The 15,010-nt window shown below is 40.4% G+C and overlaps 1 protein-coding gene across 7 annotated transcripts in view; it reads right to left on the bottom strand.

The window, feature by feature from the left end:
- The window catches only part of fynb (FYN proto-oncogene, Src family tyrosine kinase b), a 79,197-nt gene extending 67,769 nt beyond the window's left edge, over positions 1 to 11,428 (bottom strand). For 4 of the 7 annotated variants that reach the window (XM_046060154.1, XM_046060153.1, XM_046060158.1 and 1 more), the window contains exon 1: positions 11,289 to 11,428. The gene's annotated coding sequence lies outside the window, so the exon portion shown is untranslated. Of the gene's footprint in view, positions 1 to 9,100; positions 9,179 to 11,288 lie in introns of all 7 variants that reach the window. The other 3 variants (XM_046060156.1, XM_046060155.1, XM_046060157.1) reach the window with 2 other exon arrangements.
- Between the last annotated feature and the right edge of the window lie 3,582 nt (positions 11,429 to 15,010).

Here is a 15,010-nt window from a genome sequence, read left to right as displayed (position 1 = left end):
CCGCCAATTCCATTTAGGCCTATGTGTCTATTACAGCTCCTGCTAAATCATATCATTTGTCTACTCTGGTACTCCTATAGTACAAATTACTCAACAATAATTTCAATAATCAGTAAATTTTTCAAGTAGTTTATCAAGCTGGAGTGCCAAACATTCTCTGGTTCTAGCTTACCCAAAGTGAAAGAGCATATGCTGTTTTTCTCTGTTTAGGGTCTTGATAACAGGGTCAGCGCTATTCAAGATTTTAGACAGTTCATTTTCTGCTGAAGTAAATGAAGTTGAGCGGATTGACGTATCTATCAGAAGTTGAATTTAGACATCTATCTGAAGTCTAACTATAGGTTTGATTTAAGCAAAGGTCAAAGTATCTTTATGAAACCGGCCCCAGAATTAAGAAAACCTCATTCAAAATCCCATTGACATTTACAGTAAAAAATACAGCCTTGGGACAGATCCATTATCAACAGTATTTCTCGTGGCTAGCTTCATTTGTTCAGTAGTTTTTTTGAAATCGTTGTTTTTTCAGTTTTTAATAGACATATATCTATAAGCCCAAGATGTTCACGGGCTAGGCTGAAGATCACAGCTCGACACAGCATGAACATGTCGATTGGTCGCGCCAATTTCAGACATTTCTGTAATAACAGCAATACTGAGATCACAGCTAGAAAGTTTATATATGTCATCATCAGCAGTATATATATATATATATATATATATATATATATATATATATATATATACACACATACATACACACATCTTTTTTACATCCCGAAGAAGGGCTGAACAGTTAATGAAAATATTATAGAAATAGCAATATGGCCAAGTGAAATACCCAAATCCCAGGTCAAATGTGTCACAACATGCCATTATAAATGAAGCTAGAAATCATATCCTCCAGATGGATCATGCTTGTTTGGTACAGACCCTAACAAAAAAATCACATCATCACCATTTTTACATTTTTTCTGTGAAAATGGAAATATATCATTCTCACTAAAACCCGCAATTTCTGTCAAATAATCGCAACGTGATTTTTTGGGCATAGCGTTCAGCCACTGGACAGCTTTCATAGCCCCGCCTCGCTGTATCCACTTCAATACATCCATGGGTAGTGCAGGATAATACTGTATTTCAGTACAGGGACACACTCCCCCACTGGCTGCCCACCTTCGACCATAGCCACTCATATTCTTTGGGGGCCTGGTCCGAGCCAGAGGTGCCGCTCAGATGCACCGTGCCTTATACAGTTTAACATAAAACTCGCTTTCAGCCACCCACTTCTGGTTCATTTCAGGTCTAGTCTCTAAAGGGTAAGTAGGGCACTTTGCCATTTCAATAACAGCTGCATTTGCAAAATGTACAGCTGTAGGCTACAGCCTTTACATGGATTTAGAGCAACCCTGCAGACTGTGGGGTAGTTCAGTAGTGATAATATATTCAGTCTCTGTTTTTTCTGAATCATTGTCAGGCGGTTCACGGTAAGGTCACGACATGCAAGACAACACTAATTAAATAAAAAATGTTTCATCCTCATTCCCATGAGCCCTGTGTGTGATTTGTGATGTGATTTGATTGACAGGTCAGGACTGCCAGTGGGCTACGAACCCTCACTGTGAGGCTGACTGACAGACACTGCTGAGGAGTGGATTAAAATGAACAATTCTCCTCACAGCACATTAGGCTGTACTCCACCTGCACTGGCTGTCTGCATCTACACTACATGAGAGAGGGATTTGCAGCATTACGGAGGTAGCAAAAAGGAGAGTGGTTATTCCGTTCAAGAGCGAACACTGAGAAGCTTTTGTGTGTTCATAGGAAGACAGAATTACTAACTGATGTTGTTCCCACAGCGGCCACCCTGAACAACACTCTGTGAGGGGAACTCCTGAATGACTGACGGCAGAAGAGGGTGATCTGTATAAAATCTCCTATCAACGTGTGTGAGTGAAAGACAAGACACAAACAATTTGTAAGCAACATTTCAGAATGACCCTGCATGTATTTGCATTTTGTGACAAATAAAAGAATATTTGTCCAGTCATACATTTTGTCATTAAGGACTTGTTCATGTCTGTGATTGGTCATCTGCTGCTAACACCGCCTCTTTTATGTGAAAGCGCTCAGGGCTGGATTGGGAAACCCTGGGTTGACTTACCGAGTTGATAACCAGCTTCGTGGTACAGCTTATCCCGACCGCGATTGTTAGTGTTAGTGAAGCCAGATAACTAAAATATATCCTGGTATGTTGAACTCGCTTTGTGGTCCAGGCCCCTGGACTCAAAGTTGTTGTTGAAAATCGGTCATTTTCATTTTCAAACATTTTCTACAAAAGCTAATTATGTTATTATTTTAAATGATTTTTTATTCGGAAATCCTGGACAGCTTTCCCTCTCAATAAAACAATCTGAGAAGGGAATATCACTTTTTCCTGCAACTCATAGACAAATTCAACCTGTGACAAGGCCAAGGGATCACATGTTGTCCATTTAAAGGTTAAAAGCTGAGAAGGTTGGGACCCACTGCCTTTAAAGAGATAGATAACTCAGTATGTCATTTCTCATTACGAATGATTTGGATCCTTTTCTTTGTTCACAGGGGAATCTGTGAAATGATAAACATCCAGATTCTGGATGACATGCTCTATCCAACCCTGATTATAATATCCAAAATGGCTGCAGTACAAATGATCATCTCTGGCTTTTTAACATGTGACAGAGCATCCCTGTGAAGGTGAAGGTTGAGGTCTGGCGCGAGCATGACCCCATTGCCAGGAAAAGCAATCCTCTCCTTTGTCAGCGTTGTGCAGCTGCATCAGTAATGCAGAGAAATGACGCTGCACAGTCAAACGGAGAGCCGAGCGTAACACCGAGGGCAGACAGGCAGGAGAGTTCTGGAGACTATTTACTGCTGCAGTGGAAAGGGACCATAACAGAACCTCACTAACTCCTATCTGAGATAAACAGCCACTCTTCCACTGTGCTCCGTGTGGAAATCTGTGTCCACATAGAAATTCATAAAGACCATAAAACATAACAGCTTTTTTGCAATGCAGATTTTCTAACAGCATCATCCACGTGCAGCACAGGGAGGCTTTGCTGGGACAAAATATGGCCTTTGTAACCCACACATGACATTACACGCAGCTGGAAAATTCATAGCAAGCTAATTATGTATGAAAACTCTCCAGGCCATGAACATACGTACAGAAAGGACTTTGTTTTCCCCCTCAAAATACAAACACTTGTCATCAGTCTGCCTGCCACAGCGGTAAACATATCATTAATAAATAATAAAGCGTAGTGAGGTGTATTGTCTATCTTGCCCGTCAGTTGAGCGTGAAGAACGACGCCCACATGACACTAACGGTTACTGAAGAACCACTGTGCAGATACAGGCCACATATTTCTGAGTATTTATCCTCCCATTAGATGTTGTTTGGATAGGTTTGAACTTCTACTGTTCAACACAGTTCATTTTCTGGAAGTTATTTAGAGATGAAACAATGTAATTTATATATTTGATACCCACTAACCCAAGACCGTTCTGTTTTCTTGTGATTATGAGTCTTTGCATATACCTCAAATGCTGTTTTGGTAGTGACAAAAATATGTCTGCTTTTGCTTGGGCTTGCAGTTTCGCAATCTTTGCATATTCTTCTATCAGATTGTTCTAGATTTAAATCTCTATAAACGGAACACTTCTCGAGTAGCGTCTTGTGTTTGGACCACAATTGAGAAATTTGGCTTCTTGTAGTAGCTGAAAATAGCTTTGCAGAAAAACACCTTTATATTCTTCAAAGTAAGGCATGAAAGATTGTTGGTATCTGTATCTGTAAGTCAGGCAACGCATAGGATCTAATATCAAAACATTTGAAATGATACCCAGTCTTAACCAGAATACCTACTGACTAAAAAGCTTTTCTAAGTGTAGGAAAAGACGGCAACCCCAGTAGTATTTTTTTTAAAGTGAGACACATCAAATGTGCCATTCCAAACCTTTTCACACTATCTGTAATACATCTGCAAACCTGCAAGCTGTGGCTGCATTGCATGCTGGTCTATTAAAGCTACTGTGATCTGCCTCTAAAAATGGTACTGTTGAACATCAATGTAAAGCGAGTCCAGAGAGAAAGGAGCACGCACCAAATACAATATAAGGGTGTGCCAAAAAGTCGATACAAGAATATATTGTTATACATGATTCATGTTTGATACAGTATCATGTTTCCAGCCCATCATATAAATAAATAAAAAAAAAAATAGCGCTTTGACAGTTAGGTCAATGCTAACATGTAATGGGAATCGGACGTTAGCATTGCGATCGCGATAATATAATTTTGAGAAAACATTTTGCTTCTCATGCTTAACATCCAGAGTGACAGGTTTCAATCACCACGAACATTATTTTTTAAAGTTTTAAATATGCTTGGAACCTTCCTCGGAAATCTCTTCTCCCCACACATTGTCTAACCCTAATTTGCAGCCAATAAATAGAGAAAAAACTGACCTTTTTGCAGGCATTTTGTATTCATAGTTAGATATCGTGACTGTCTAGCAATATATTGATTATCGCAGAATTGCTGGATCGTGATGTTCCTGGTATTGTGGCCATGTATTGTGTATCATATCGTATCCTGAGGTCCCTGGGATTCCCACCCCTACAATACAACAGCAAAACACCAACGTGTGTATTTGCCTAGGAACGCGTGCGCTTTCAGACATGTTTTGGCCCATTTACCACATACCATATATACACTACATTACCATCAGCCATATTCCAAAGCATGCTGGTATATTCTCCCCATCTTCAGTCTTCAATTCATTTCCATACAGCGTAACAGTCAACTTGCAGTCTGGGTCTTAATCTGGATTGCCTTAGATAGGTTTCTACATCACAGTGAACATCACTGCAGCTGACACAGTTAGAGACAAAGTCAGAAAGCTTCCTCTGCTAGCTGCTTCTCTAACCACCACATGATGGCTTGGATCTCTGGCTGGCTGCTCAGACACCCACATATGGAGGAAACCTGTTCTAGGAACCTACCATTGCCATTCCACTGCTTCAGCAGCAGTATAAACTTTAGGGCTGGGTGGCGGCTGGCAGAATTAAAGGATTTCTGCTCGATTTATTCAGTGGTAAGGTTTTAAATATAGACTGAGGCACTCCAGTGCACTATTGAACTTCAGAATAAAGGCTAAATGGACTTGAGAGCTGAATGGAATTGGAGAGATTAAGAAAAAAAACGAGGAAGATTAAAAATGGAAAATGTGGAGCAGGATATGAGAGCTGCTGGTGCTCTCATGCCTCGCCTGTGCTCCAGATGTAAATGAGCAACTGTGATTGTTTTCAGAGGAAATGAAGCCACACTCGACGACCAGCAACTGACTTTGCACATTTGGAGCCAGCGCACACATAAGCAAACACAAAGATGAGAGCTAGCGCGTGATGCTATCAGCGTGATAGGATCTGTGTTGCTCCGGCTCCTTGAAGCAAGACAAACAAATCCTGCTAATTGAATTCCTTTGAAGAAACACCCCCAAGACGGACATCTCCATGAGCCCCGGTTTTGACAAGCTTTCGTGCAAGTGCATCGCTTTCACACATCATTTCCTTTCATGATATCGCTGCCACAATGACCCAGTGGCATGTGCCTGCCTCGTAAACATTCTTCTTCTTTTTAACGGAGCTTATGGAGCGTGTAAAACGCTAAAATATGCGACAGTGAAACCTCTGACTTTTTAATTAGCAGAGTGAAAAGAAAACTAGCCGTTGTGATATGAGGATGCTGGAGGGGCTGTACGCGTTCCGAGGTGATCATATGATCTGTAGATCTGCTCTCACACGTCAGCGTACGTCCCCGGCAGCTATGTCACAGCTTGCATTCATCCTTACTTCAACATTTATTCATCTGCAACAATGACTTCGTTTGAGCCTGCGAGTACGTCACAACTTAGCCAGGGACCGCAGGGGGAAAAAGAAGACAGAGAGAGAGGGAGAAGAGAGAAATCTCATCCCTCTCCACTGGAAGCGTGACACAAAGGACAACATTGTTGTAGGGTCTTTCGGACCTCTGGGGTCCTGGCGTGACGCTGAGCGCGTAGGAGCGGCTGACTGTCCACACAGTGCCAAATGCCTGAGCCAGGGCCATCTGACCCACCGCAAGCTCCATGTGATGACATCAACTCCTGGACTGGACTCTCCCGCAGAGGGAGGCTCCTCTCAACTTTAGCTAATGAGACGGGATGGGCGGGGCCATATTTAATCATTCATGTGAAAACACTGAAATCTACTTTGATAAGTTCTTTTGTAACTTAAAGATTGAGCAGAGACTGACAATAATGAACAATAAACTATCCATCTAAGAAAACTGTGTATGCTTTGCTTATACTCTATCCATGAAGAGGAACACATCATTGACCTCTGTATATGCAGTAACTTATTACATACTAACATTCTTTGCACTGCACACTCTTGAACTACTTGCTACAGCACAATGCCAACCACGACACAACCTCCTGTGTACAATTTTAAATAACAGTTTAACTTGTGCATAAATGCTGTTTATCTATTTGCACTTACCTGTACATAGTAACAAATGTGAAGGAACAAAAGTTCAGTCCTGACAAAAAAACTCAAGGTCCACTAACTAGCTTTTCCCAGCGCTTTCAGAAGCATCTCACAGTCTAACCCATTAAGTAATGAACTTCGGCTGATCACCTGTTCTGTGACTTAAGTTGCAGCTCCTTGATAACTGAGCAAACTCCACCAGATGATGGTTAGCCCGGGTTAGTAGTGTATTTGTATCTCAGCGTACATTTATTCTCTGTGTAGAGGTTTAATGAGAACTACTGGCAAGTCTGATTCTTTGTTAACTGAATACTTTATAACCACATTGTAGCAGTCCCTCATTCATACATATTTGCTGCTATTTCATTTTCCTTTTCCCCATTCATTCATTTTGATAAGAGAGGAGGGGAACTGCACACCCAGGGTATTCTAAGCCTTCCTCTGCTTGGTGCAGAACTCACTTCAGCAGACAGTCAGCCTGAAGCTCAGTCCTGTAAGTCCCTCTGAGGTTTCTTTGCTGTCTCTCTTGTTTGTCATTGAAAGTCATTGAGTTTTCTGAAACTGAACACCCCTTAGTGCCTGTACCAGGGCAGTCTTTGGTGTCGTTTGTGTAACAGTTTCCTTGCCTCATTAAAACCCCATTGTTTAACCTTTTTGAAGAGGCACTTGTTTGCTATCAAAGAGGCATTTTTTCATTATTAAACTTTTGAGATTTGTTCTCCACGTGGATATTTCTTTAAATTGTGTGGTTGGTCCCTGGGTCTCAGGCTCCTTTCCCCTGAGCTAAGACCTGCGCAATCAGTGCGGCAGTCCTGAACAGTGCTAAAATGATTAGTTCATTATACTGACGCAATTCAGTTTATTTTCACCACCTGCCAATTTTTTGTTCTTGATTTTCCATGTTTAATAAATACATTATTTATCCCATAAAACTGCAGAAAATATTTAAATATGTACATAAACAGATACTCTGCTAGTATATAATATAATCATAATTTCCCAGTACCCACGCATACTCAAATTGCAGTGTAAAACCAAAAGATCTCGTGTGACAGCAAATATTCACATTCAGTAGCACATAAAAGTGATTAAAGTGATTAATCCTTTAAAAAATGTGCCTAATCTAATGATTTTGATCAGTTAATTAGCACTGACTGACAATGTTACCGTTCACTAAAGAAGACTATGAGACTTGAAAGCTCAGAGATGCTACGAAGTCGAACTTTGAACTCAGACTAGCCTATTTAGTTCCACATGCTGTTTCCAAAAGTTAAGAATGAGCTCACAAACAACTACTGACAATTCATTAAGTCATTTATCAAGTAACACACCAAATATTTGCTGGTTCCTGCTTCCTAAATGTCAGGATATTATAAATTGAACATTTGGGGGTTTGGGGCTGATTTTAGGACAAAACAAGCAAACATTTTATAGACTTAACTATTTAATTTTAAAAAACAATAGCTATAATTGATAATGAAACTAATCATTAATTGCAGAAATAACCCTGAATTAAAATGTGATTCACCTCAGACCCTTTATTCGCCACCAAACAAAGGTAAAATGCTCCCAGAATTCATGCTTGCTGCTGGAACGTGTGCAGTTACAGAGATTGGAGGTTACATAAAGTTGTGAAATGATGAAGATTAGAGCTTTACCATGGGTGCTGCCAGCTCTCTGCACTGGCTACTAGACAGGGACCAGGTCTAAAACTGTTCAAAATGGCTCCTGCCACAGAGTGACATTAGGAATGATGTATTCAGCAGACCTGAACCCCAGTACCTATATGTCCCTCCTTCAGATGATTGGCACACAGATACATCACAATAAAATCACAACCTCCTGAGCAGAGTCAGCCAGAGACAAACAAGCCCTAGTTAGGACCAACACTGAAAGAGACACCAGTGAACAGTTCAGTACATGCATGTTTCAGTAGGAAACATGTAAAGGTATCTAGAGCGGTCTCTGTACTTTATTCTTCCAACATCCAACCAAAGAAAATGAAGTATTTTGAAGTTGAACATTATATAGTGCTAGGGAGAAAATAAACAATATTAGACCAGAGTAAAACCACGGGACAGGTTATGTCAAGTACAAGGTCAGCGTCAAAGGGAGCAACTGGGGTGGGGCCCCAGAGCTTCACAGGCCCCAAAAAGCTCCAACCGTACTACTGTGTATATCAACTGGTTTGCGCTCCTTTAATTAAAAATGTGTTTGAGAATATCAGCAGGCACATATTCATACTCTGTACTCAGACTGTCCCTGTGTTAATCGTTCTTAACTGTGTTAAGAAAAACGTTTTGCAATTATAATGACAGATATTGCAGTTGTTTTATGAGTGAGGATTTCAGGGGGAATGGTAATTTTTGCATTTCATTTTCACTGAAAAAAAATATTAAAATATTGATGATGTGTCTGTATCAAACAAGGATGTTCCCTTAAGTCTGGAGAAAATGATTTGTAGGCCGCAGCGTCTCTGTAGCACCGCGATGCTTCATTTATAATGGGATGTTGTGACACATTTTACCTTCTTTAAAAGATTGCACCGCCTGCGATGTGAATACTGTACTTGGCCATATTGAGATGTTCATAAGATTTCGATTCACTGAAAAACAAAACCACAAGCCCATGACATTAAAAACAGATTGCAGACTGAATTTTTCCAAGTTAATTATTGGGACCATTTATCACCCTTAAAGTTTAACTCCTACATGCTCTACTACTGCCTTAGAGTTCCTGTGTTCTACTGGCCTAACTTCCTCTGTGTGATAACCTGCCTGATCGGGACAGCCAGCACAAAGCACCCGTCTGCAGTCAGTGACGGAGTGAACTGTGATTAGGAGCACAGTGCTTTGGCAGCTATTCACCACAATGTAAGAGGATGAGAAGCCGTTTAAAGCTGTCTAACTGGGCCTACATGCTAAACACACGGGACTTTCATCAGCGACGCCATGCATGCCTCATCCTATTGTATAGTATAAGAATAAAAAGGAGCAGCCCTTAGCTGATAACTCATCCTGACCTCTTTTCCTGCAAAACAAATGCCATATTTTAACCCAAACATGGAAGTAAGGATTTTTCACATTAGGTCCTGGACTGATGCAGACTTCCAACAGACATAAAATGATCTTCAGAACATGAGAATGGGATCTGTACTCACACAAACCATTATATTTCACACTGGTTCCTGTGGTTTCGAAAACCACTACTTCTAAATAAAGATTATCCCGGCAGCCTGATGACAAATCCATCCTCAAAGCCTTACATATAATGTGCTCACATACACTGCACCTTGCAGCACCTGAACTCACCAGGCCATAACGTCACATGCTTGTAAAATAAGCAGCTTTGTCTTCTTCATACAGCAATCTTACATTTAGTGGGGTAAGCGAGCTGTCTGCCAGCTGCTGGCACTGCTCAAAACTAAAACACAAGGAAGATGGCTTTCTGAAAATAGGGATAATAGTACTTCTTAAGCAAAAGAAAGCAGGGGAAATTACAACTCCACATCGCATTGTATCACTTGTAGCTGCTGCAGTGTTCCCTTAAGAGAGCCACCTAAATTCAGTTCAAGTGGCGCTGTCTGTTGCATGTAATAAACAGAAGCTGTTTCATTAAAAAACACTTCTTAAGGGAAGAAATGCTGACGTAAGAGAGAAACTGCTGGGCGCCTAATGGCAGTGGCTGATGATACTATCAATTACACAAATTTTGCAAACACAACGGATGGAACAAATGGCTGCGATTCAGACCAGGCCAGGTTTAATGGGCCGAAATAATGGATGGAGGGACGCCCGTCATTGTTTTAAAAGGTGAAAGAGGTGACGAGAGAAATTAACCCCAATTACAAAAGGAAAGGAGGGAGAAACCTCCCTTAGAGGAGGAGGAGGAGGGACGGCATCACAGCAAACTCTCCATATCCTCAGCACACTGCAATGTATCTGACTTTTTGAAAACAAAACAAAGTGGCCATACAAGTCATAAACACCCTGTTATCCTCCAGAAATCACAACCACACATCAGGAAAGATACAATTTGGGTACCTAGCATTAAAGTGATGCCATCACACGTCTCATGTGGAGGAATGCAACTTGGTCCTCAAAGTTAACTGAGCACTGCGGTTTCCCTATGGCATGCAGAGGAGCCTAAATGCATCCCAGAAAAGAGTACCACTGTCAATCACGTGAGGTTGTGCCCTTCATCTGACTCCACTAAGCATCTATAGGAGATGCTGATGATGATGGGAGAAAGTGTGTGTGTGTGTGTGGGGGGGGGGGGGTAAACAACCTAGCAGAGGACCAAAAACCAATGCGTCAAGAAGCTCTGAGAACTAAAAGCCTCCTGTTGGATAACAAGCACAACGTATTATTTCTCTTTTGCCGCTGACCGTGGATAACCTACTTGTCTAATTAGCTTCGTGTGCTGTTTCATCACTCCAGTTAGCCAGGGCAGATGTATGCCGGTGTAACGTTATATATTTCACTGAAAACACACAGAGTAACGCACTAAAAAAAAGCCGCCGCCTCGCCCAGACAGCCGTTCATTTAGAGGAGGTGGAGAAAGATGTAGCAAGCTAACAGGCTACCGTTAAGCATCTTAACGTTCATGAAATGTCAATAATAGTTATAACCTGGAAAAATCAAAGTAATTCATTTTTGGCTTCAGATAAACAAGCGAGTTGAATGGCGAGTTAAATGGAAAGCAATGTCTCTTACCAGTTCAAACGCGTCTAATAATCCGCAGCACTATATTCCACAGCCGTTATAATGAAATAATTTGACAGTAATAAAGACTGCGCTGCTGTGGTGGCCCTGTTGTCGACGTGCTGCTCGTCGTAGCCACTGCGTGTGATGGCGTTAGCTCTGCAGGGCCACAATGCAAGGACTGCTGCCTTCACGAGCTGTCGGAAATGTGGAATGACAAAGAAGTTACGTTAGTCAAACACCGCGAAGCAACAAAGAGATGTAGGCTACCAAGAAGACTTGAGTAGGAAAGTGTGTGGTTTTCTGAATAGTCGAGTCGAGATCATTTTTAATAATAATTTAGGGGCAGACGCGGCAAAAGTCAGGCAAAATTATTTATCGAAATTAGTGAGTGATTTTTGTTGAAATTGCAGCCAGTATTGTTCTTCCTTGGATATTGTCTGACTCAGCTTAGCATTGTCATGTGGCTTTTTGTTGTTTGTTTTCAAAAATAAAACAACTGCCGCAATTTTAACCCAAGTCTGTTACTTTGTTGATTGCTTTTATTTCCATCATTTATTTCTATGTTCTGACAACTCAGATTTTTTAGCGGGGTAAGTGAAGAGAGCATTGTTCAGTTAGTTGAATGACACAATGCCCGTCCAGTCAGAGAATAGGGAAGGTTGGGAGGTGGGTCAGACAGGGATGGGGAATGTGAGTGTATAATATGTGCTAAACATAGTTCTTTGATCAAGATGTCTAGTAAGATTTTATACAGATATTACTGCAAAACGAATAGATTTGATAGTTTTTATTAGCTTTTAGAAACTTAACAACATAGGGCATAAAATGACAAAAATAAAGCATTAAAAGGTCTCAATATATATGGAGCATAGAAACTACCTAGTAATTCAGTTTTATTGTGATGTTTTTATATTTAAATTACTGGTGTAAATGTCTTTTAGGAATAGGTGCTAGATGACCTGACATCTATTTTCAAGTGTTGACTTTTTCTTAACGTTGAGCGCCATCTGCTGTCTTCATGTAGAACAGCACCTCTGCTAGACAGAACAGAACTTCTCAACAAACTGAAGTCACAGCTGAAAAGTAATTTTGCAACTCATTTATCAATTTCCCTTTAATAGTTATTGTTGCTGAAAGCAGGCCTACTATATGGATTCTAAACGTAAATGTAGTGTATAGGGTTAGTGAGTTAAGCAGACCTATCTATTTGCTAATATACTGGGGGCCTCTACTTTAGAGATGTTCTTGCCTGGTCATAGCAACATGAAAAAAATGCAAATTAAGATGTTTTATTACATTTATTTATTTATTTATTTTTTGGTTTGCCCATATTTAAGTTCTGTAAGGCAAGGCAAGGCAAGTTTATTTGTATAGCGCATTTTAACAACAAGGTAATTCAAAGTGCTTTACATAAAACATAAAAGCAACAGGGAAATATAAAAAAGTTTAAAAGCAACATAAAATATAATAAAAGTTACAGTGTTACAATCAGGGTTAAAAGAGTTAAATGGAAATATTTAATTAAAAGCAATGATAAAAAGCTAAATACAAAGAAAAAGAAAACAGGACAGTAAAAGTTATAGTGCAGTGTAAGTTATCAATAATTTAATTAAAAGCAATGGTAAAAAGAAAAGTCTTCAGTCTTAATTTAAAAGAACTGACAGTTTCAGCAGACCTGCAGTTATCTGGGAGTTTGTTCCAAATATACGGTGCATAATAACTGAACGCTGCTTCTCCTTGTTTAGTTTTGACTCTGGGGACAGAAAGCAGACCTGCCCCAGACGACCTGAGAGGTCTGGATGGTTCGTAATGAAGCAGAAGATCGGAAATGTATTTTGGCCCTAAAACATTTAGTGCTTTATAAACTAACTGCAGGATTTTGAAATCAATTCTTTGACATACAGGAAGCCAATGTAAAGACCTCAGAACTGGAGTGATGTGATCCACCTTTTTGGTCTTAGTGAGGACTCAAGCAGCAGCGTCCTGAATCAGCTGCAGCTGTCTGATGGATTTCTTAGGGAGCCCTGTAAGGACACTGTTACAGTAGTCGAGTCCACTGAAGATAAATGCATGGATAAGCTTTTCCACTCCTGCTGAGACATAAGTCCTTTAATCCTTGAAGAACATATTCTTCAGGTGATAGTAGGCTGACTTTGTAATTGTCTTAATATGGCTCCTCAAATTCAGGTCTGAGTCCATGACTACACCAAGATTTCTGGCTGGATTTGTGGTTCTCTTAACATTACAGATTGAAGTCGAGCACTGACTTTCAATCGTTCCTTCCTGGCTCCAAAAACAATAACTTCAGTTTTATCCTTTTTTAATTGAAGGAAATTCTGGCACATCCAATCGTTGACCTGCTCAATACAGTTACTCAGCGCCTGTATGGGATCATAGCCCCTGGTGAAATGGTTATGTAAATCTGTGTCATCTGCATAATTATGGTAACATATTTTGTATTTTGTAAAATCTGAGCCAGTGGAAGTATGTAAATGTTAAACAAAAGAGGTCCCAGAATGGAGCCTTGGGGAACTCCACATGTCATTTTTGTCAGCTCAGATGTGTAATTACCTATAGACACAAAGTAGTCCCTGTCCTTTAAGTAGGATTCAAACCATTTTAGTACCGTGCCAGAAAGTCCAACCCAAGTCTGTTTAGTAATATGTTGTGGTTGACCGTGTCGAATGCAGCACTGAGATCCAATAATACTAAGACTGAAATTCTGCCACTGTCAGTGTTTAAATGGATGTCATTGAAGACCTTAACAAGAGCCGTCTCAGTGCTGTGGTGTGGTCGAAAACCTGACTGGAAGACATCAAAACAGTTATTTAGTGCCAAGAAAGCACTAAGCTGTTGAAAAACAGTCTTTTCAATGATTTTACTTAAAAATGGGAGATTTGATATGGGCCCATAATTGCTCATTAGTGAACTGTCTAGATTGCTCTTTTTTAAGAGTGGCGTAATGACTGCAGTTTTCAGGGCCTGTGGGAAAAAACCTGAGAGGAGAGACATGTTGACAATCTGTAGTAAATCTGAGGCCATGCATATAGAAACATTTTTGAAAATACCTGTTGGCAGAATATCAAGGCAGCATGAGGAGGATTTCAGATGTTGTATTATGTTCTCCAGGTCTTTATGGTTAATAGCATCAAATTGTCTCATGCTATATGAATTGTTTTTAAGTGGACACAGGGACAAGACATATCCTGTTACTGACATGGAGGCACTGATTGCTTGTCTAATTGTTTGAATTTTGTCTGTGAAGAAGGAAGCAAATTCATTGCAGGCCCTGGTGGATAGAAGTTCAGAGGCTACAGACACAGGAGGGCTGGTTAGCCTGTCGACAGTAGCAAACAGGGCACGTGCATTATTAGTGTTTTTGGTGATGATGTCAGAGAAGAAGGACCGCCTTGCATTTCTCAGCTCTAAATAAAAATGCGAAGTCTCTCTTTATAGATGTCATAATGAATCTGGAGATTTGTTTTCCGCCACCTGCGTTCAACACTCTCTTTTTTGAGTTCTAACCAGCGTGGCATTTCTCCATGGAGATCTTCTCTTACCAGAGACCACCTTCACCAATAACATTTGTAATTTTAGAACTGAAATTATCTACAAGCTCATTGACTGAGACCTGTGAGAGGGCGGGTGTTGAGGAGAAAGGCTCAATACATTTTTCACTAGTGTTTTCAGTGATATGCCGTTTTTGTGATCACCTCTGTTTTAACATTTGT

Source organism: Micropterus dolomieu, linkage group LG10, assembly GCF_021292245.1.
Source record: "Micropterus dolomieu isolate WLL.071019.BEF.003 ecotype Adirondacks linkage group LG10, ASM2129224v1, whole genome shotgun sequence".
Classification (NCBI taxonomy): domain Eukaryota; kingdom Metazoa; phylum Chordata; class Actinopteri; order Centrarchiformes; family Centrarchidae; genus Micropterus; species Micropterus dolomieu.
Note: the sequence above shows the minus strand (reverse complement) of the source record. Positions and strands in the feature narration are given on the sequence as shown.